Consider the following 6,949-nt stretch of genomic DNA (forward strand, 5'->3'; position numbering starts at 1 on the left):
AATGGGGGCTCTAATCCTGAAAGGTCATGATAGAAGTAGACAGAGAAATCAGGAAGGGACAAGTTCAAGGAATCAGACAGAAAAAAAAGAATCATTTGGGAAAGAAAAGAGATAAAATAAGCAGCCCTCAGAGCTGTTTTTGGTTCCTGATGGTTTTCTGCTCTAATTTCAGTACTCATAGGTCTCTAAATAAAGTCCCCTTTGTTCTATTAGATTGCTTGGCTCATGGCTTGAGTCTTTGCTTCTTAAAACCCAAGAAAAAGAGGCCAACCCAAGACACAGTCTCTGCTTGTTAATCCCGAGAATGGTTGCATAATGTGGCAGCTGTCTCTCCAACAAGAATGCTTCGTGGGCAGTCTTTCTGACAACAAGGTGTTCTTTGCACGATCAACCACCTTCTGCTCTGGTGATGCAAGGAAGAAAAGTTAAATTTGCATTGGCATGACGAATCTCTTCCTTCTTGGTGCTTAAGGAAGAAACAGACAGCCTACTTCAATAAATATGGACTCAAAAACACTTCTGGTGCAACACCTTTATATTTCTCTCTCTGGGCACAGAAGTAGGAAGTAGCTAAGGTGTATTCTGTTAATTGTTCCACTAGAATGTTTGTTGATGCTATGCTATATGCCTAAGCTGCAAAAATAAATTAAACAAATTACTTGCCCTCAAAGGGTTCATGCTAAAATGGGAAAAGTCACAAGTAATTAAGTGTGAAAGAAAATAACAAGTGCTTAACAGTTACATGAACAAATTTCTAACAGAGGAAGATTTCTGTCTAGAATTTGTACTAAAGAAGTTGTAAGTTTACAGAAAAATTCATAATGTAGTAATTCCCCTACACTCCCCTCACACTCACAGCTTTCCTTATTATGAACACTTTGCATTCAGGTGATAACTTTTTTACAATTGATGAAACAATATTATTATAATTAAAATATTAACTTTAGTCCATAGTTTACATTAGGGTTCACTGTTTATGTTATACAATGTTTTTTTTTTAAATTTTTTTATTATAGGAACATATATATAACCTAAAATTTCCCCTTTAATGACATTCAAATATGTAATTTGGTGGGGTTAATTTCATTCGTAATTTTGTGCTACTATCACCACCATCCACTACCAAAACTTTATCCATCACCCCAAACAGAAACTTGGTATTAATTAAGCCTTAACTACCCCTTCCCTATACCCACACTGACCCCTACGAACCTCTTTTTTTTTAAGCTTACATACAGACACACACAAACACACACACACATACCCTTTTTTATTTTTAATTTTGTTCAATTCACCATTCTTCTTGGCTGCAGCTGTCTCCCACCCCGAATCTCTGAGGAACAAACACTGCATATTTCTGAGAGAAGAGTGTGCCAGGCACAGGAAAGAGGTCCAAGGCAGCCATGGACGGGTGTGCCGTGAGAAAGGGGACCTTTTCCTAATTCATGCTAAGGTCACCTTCAGGTAGGTGTAATCCTGGAAACAGCCAGGACAAAAGCCCTGTTTGGAAGCATGCTTGGCACATCCGGGGAACACCAGTGAAGCCAGTGAGGCTGGGATGTGCTAATCCAAGGGAAGAGTATTAGAAAAGAAAGACGGAGGTAATGGAGGCTAGAAAGTGACCATCAGATCTTCATCTGTGGGGAGGTAACTGACCATTGGCCTCAATTCAAGTTTGACTGCCTTCAGGGAAAAGCAAACTGTAATTTTAGGCAGGGTAAAACTATCTTGCAGAGAATTCATTCCAAAATCTGAAATGATTTTTTTTTTCCCACCAGAAACTCTAATAAAGTCACACTTGTCTAAATATAAACAAATTCAAAGCCTATGAACAAGTTTCTCCCGAATAATATAAAATGTGTGAAGCTGAGAAGGAAACTATTAGTCCATACAGAATTGGTTAAAATCAAAACATAATAAAAAAATTGAAGAGTGTCAAGAAACTGAAACAATACCAGTTTCATCAATCTATGGGACTCAAGCCCAACCCTGTTCCTTCTTTAGGTTTTATCATTTTAGACGGGCAGTGGGGCAAGGCCCAAGGCTATCACTGATGCTTGGCATCCAAGAAGGGCACCACGGTGAGTGAGAACTGTAATAAGGAAAAGCAATTAGACTTATTCCAAGTGTCCTCAACTTTCAAACTGAGATCAAATGTTGCAAGCTATTATGAAATGTATTTCACACTGAGAAAAGCAAGATTTTCAGATGTTCAGAGTTTTTCAAGTCAGAGTAAGCTTCCTAATGCAATAGAGAATTATCCAACTCTAGATGTGTTCTTCAGAGACCAGCAAACATGCTTCACTTAGTTGTAAAAACATGTTGCCCAAACTTTAGTCATTTAAGAATTTATATCAGTATTTATCATATCTAGGTACTATGTCTTAATGTTTTACATTAAAAATAATAAATTTTGATTAAATAAAATAATTTTGTCTAAAGCGATAATATCTGTGATATGAAAGGTTAGATGTCTTGGTTTTGTATTTTTCCAAATATACTTTAAAATAAGCACATAACATAAAAAGTTTTATTTATGTCAACTAAATTCACATCCTGTAACAGCAGTGGTGTACATTTCAGCTTTAAGAAAAACTGTTAAAAAGACATTTAAGCATAGTGAGTTCTAATTTCCCTTCCCTCTGAGATCTGGGATTCTAGATAGTTGATAGTTGTTGGAGCATGATCGTTTTCTCTTTTGCTTGCTGCTAACACAGAGGACTCCAAATAATCATATGCAATTGTCTATATAAATAGATCTTCATCATTTCAAAAGCTTTTACATGTATTGTTTTATTTTGCCCATTAAGCCCTGCATAGAGAGAGTAGGGCTTAGGAAATAAAAGTGCAGAAAGTTACATTAAGCCCAGCATCACTGTGGTGATTTGAAGTTCTGTGAACCTCAGAAAAGCATTCTTAATTCTAATCCATTCCTGTGGGCGTGACCCCATTGTAAACTGGACTTTTTTGATGAGGTGACTTCAGTTAAGGTGTGTCCCACCTCAGTCAGGATGGGTCTTAATCCCATTACTGGCATCCTTTATAAGAGAATGAAATTCAGACAGAGAGAGAAAAAGCCACAGGAAGGCAGACGTGAAATCAACTAAGCCCAGAGAGAAGGGAAAGACCAGGAGATGCCTCCATGGTTGTTGCCATGTGACAGAGGAAACAACATCACTGGCAGCCAGCCCCGGAAGCCACAGTCTTTGGGGAGAAAGCATCGCCTTGATGACGTCTTGATTTGGACGTCTTCCCAGCCTCAAACCATAAGCGAATAAATTCCCATTGTTTAAGCCGAATCATTTCATGGTATTTGCTTAAGTGACCTGGGAAACTGAAACAATCAGTTTGTGTTAGAACTAGGTCTGTAAATCAACTCTGAGCCGGATGCTTTCTCCAACAAACTAATTCCATCCTTAGTGAAAAGAATTAGACTATTTGCTGATACATATATACTTTTTAATTAAAATAACTTCCAAATTAGTACTCCTTTATTTCTCTTCTTTTCCCTATTTTCCCCAAATGGGAAAAACCATGACTCAAAGAGCAAATAGAAACCTAAGTAAAAGTTCTTTCAAAGATCTTTTCTTTACAAACTCATGTAAACACAGTTATGGAGCTACAAATGTCATTTCCCTTAAAGTAATTATCATTGTAATATTTAAATGTTGGAAGAAATGTCTTGGATACTATATTCTTTGTCATGTAATTTTACTTGGTATTTTTTTAATGATTCTGATATTCTAATAAATCAATTAAGTGACTCATATTTTTTGAAGACCACATTATGTGCCCAGCATTGTAAGAGAGGCTGTGTAAGTTTAGCTTAAAGTATAAATCAGTACTTCATCTTCAAGCTTGCAATCTAATTAATAAAACTAATCTAACACCAATGGAAAAATAACTTATTTAATGGAAAACCATATTCTAATAGACTTTCTATGTCTTTGGATAAGACACATCCTTTCTAAGTTCTTTCATTTATAAAATAAAAGAGTTGATTTTGCTCTCTTCAGTTTCTGAAATTCTAGCATCTATGACTTAAAGCAAACAAAATGGAATAAGAGATAAAAATATCATTTAAGAAACTTGGGTATTCTTTCCTTCCAAAGAATGAAAAAAGATCAATCTTATTATAGACATTAATAAATTAAAAAGCACTGCTGACTGAATAAAAAATATATTTACAGCCCTCCCCCCGCCCCGAGGAGCTGGGGGAAGGTGCAGAAGTGTTGGACTTCCTCACCTGGACTGGTATTGATGTTGTCATACACATTGGGACTGGCAGTTTGATGTGCCGAGCCCTCAATCATGGGACTTGCCCTTATGAAGCTTGTTACTGCAAAGGAGAGGCTAAACTTGCATATAATTATGCCTAAGATTCTTCCCCTGAGTACCTCTTTGTTGCTCAGATGTGGCCCTCTCTCTCTCTAACTGAGCCACCTCGGCAGGTGAACTCACTGCCCTCCCCACTACGTGGGACCCGACTTCCAGGGGTGTAAATTTCCCTGGCAATGCAGAATATGACTCCCAGAGATGAATCTGGACCTGGCATCATGGGACTGAAAATATCTTCTTGACCAAAAGGGGGATGCAAAATGAGATGAAATAGTTTCAGTGACTGAGAGATTTCAAATGGAGTCAAGAGGTCACTCTGGTGGACATTCTTATGCACTATATAGATAACACCTCTTAGGTTTTAATGTATTGGAATAGCTAGAAGTAAATACCTGAAACTACCAAACTCCAACCCAGTAGTCTGGACTCCTGAAGACGATTATATAATAATGTAGATTACAAGGGGTGACAGTGTGATTGTGAAAACCTTGTAGATCACACTACCTTTATCTAGTGTATAGATGGATGAGTAGTAAAACGGGGATAAAAACTAAACAACAAATAGGGTGGGATGGGGGGATGGTTTGCGTGTTCTTTTTTTGCTTTTTTTTTTTTTAGTCTTATTCTGATTCTTTTTGATGTAAGGAAAATGTTCAGAAGTAGATTGTGGTCATGAATACATAATTATATAATCATACTGTGAACAGTTGCTTGTATACCATGGATGATTGTATGGTATGTGAGTATATTTGAATAAAACTGAATTAAAAAAAAAAAAAAAAGCCCTGCTGAAGTGATACCAATATTTAAGATTTAATTTGAACACAAGGATAGGTTAAAGCAGCAGTAAGTTCATTCACAATTATTTCCGGTGCAGATACTCACATCAGAGATTGTTTTTTATATCATAGGTTCCGGTGATCCAGGCAAGAGTTTTTGTCCGTAACGGAGCTTATATTCTGAATCTGAGTGGGGTGAGCCAAAGACTAAACCTATAGAGAAACAGAATTCATGCAGGTATTGAGAAGTGATATAAAGAAAGCAATGGACAGTGGTATGAGAGATCCTGGCTGGGGCTGGAGAAGAAGGGGATGGCCATGAACTGTTTTTGTAAGGCCCTTCCAATAAAGTGGCTTCAGAGCAGAAACCTTTGAAACTGTCTGGAAGTAAGTAGCCCTGCAAAGACCTGGAGAAAAATAGTTTCACAACAATCCAATAGCAAGTGCAAGGACCTGAGATAGGCTCAAAGCTAGGTATTTTAGAAAACAAACTGGAGGGAAGTGCGGGGAGGAGTTATGGGTGACCGAGTGGAGGCTGTGCTTCTGGGATCTCGAGCTTCCAGAGTTGAGCCCTGCAGCTGGTTCGAGTTTTGCGGCACCGCCCCAGGGATCTTGGGGTTCTCCTTCACCAGCAGCCCCATTAATTCATCTACTTACACTATTTACATGGGAAAGGATAGATATGAAAATGAAGATCTAATAAAGTATGGCTGGCCTGAAGATATTTGGTTTCATGTGGACAAACTCTCTCCGGCTCATGTACACCTTCGATTACATAACGGGGAGAAGATGGAAGGTGTTCCAAAGGAAGTGGTCACGGACTGTGCACACCTTGTGGGGGCCGATAACATTCAAGGCTGCGAAGTAAACAATGTTAACGGGGTGTGCACGCCATGGTCTAACCTGAAGAAAACAGCTGACATGGGTGTGGGACACATAGGCTGTCACAGGCTAAAGAATATTAAAATTGTGACAGTGAAAAAAGTCAGTGAGATACTGAATCGATGAGAAAAGACCAAAATGGAGGCTTTCCCAGACCTAGCAGCAGGGAAAGATGGCAAAGACCCTGAAGAGAAGAATGAAAAACAAAGCCAAAAAAATGAAAGGAATGGAAAAAAAAAAGCCGTAATTCAGGAAATGAAAAAGAAAAAGAAGAAATGAAGAAGAGGGAAATGGATGAACTTGGAAGATTCATCATTAATGAAAGTTGAGAATATATCTTCAAATCAGGATGGCAGTGATTCAGATGAGTTCATGTGAATGGAGAAAAGGATCTTTTAAAGATGCAAATTTAGGGACAGTTGCAGACATTTTGATTTCAGCTATGTTCTGAATTACAGAAAACAACCAACCACAATCCTACCCTCACTCTACACAAATACTAATTTTGGAGATTTTAAGTCCCCTTTTTTTGCTGACAGAAAATGTTCATATATATACATTTAATGTTGTTGGACTTGTAGGCAGCATATAACTTTAGGAAAATGAAAATATTTATGCCAGAACATTTCTTAGTACCTCATGCAAGTTGGCTGCCTTTGTTCTTGAGATAGACTTTAGAAAGAACCAACTCTGAAAAGTATTTCTTCTGTTACAGTGGTTGTTCCCTGGAAACAGATGTCTTGAAAAGCTTTTCTTACTCTTATCTTCTCCTATGTTAAAAAGAATGTGTTGGTGGGTGTCCCAGTTTATATATATTATGTCTCCCAGAAAAAGCCATGTTCTTTGATGCAGTCTTGTGGGGGCAGATGTAGTAGTGTTGAGTAGTGTTTCCATGGAGATGTGACTCAGTCAACTGTGGGTGAGACCTTTCATTGGATTATATCTATGGA

The 6,949-nt window shown here is 37.8% G+C and overlaps 1 pseudogene; it reads left to right on the forward strand.

Annotated features, from left to right (window-relative positions):
* Positions 1-5,633: 5,633 nt before the first annotated feature.
* On the forward strand, positions 5,634-6,450 carry LOC119540471 (annotated as a pseudogene).
* The last annotated feature ends 499 nt before the right edge of the window (positions 6,451-6,949 follow it).

The sequence above is a fragment of the Choloepus didactylus genome, chromosome 7 (assembly GCF_015220235.1).
Source record: "Choloepus didactylus isolate mChoDid1 chromosome 7, mChoDid1.pri, whole genome shotgun sequence".
Taxonomy (NCBI): Eukaryota; Metazoa; Chordata; class Mammalia; order Pilosa; family Megalonychidae; genus Choloepus; species Choloepus didactylus.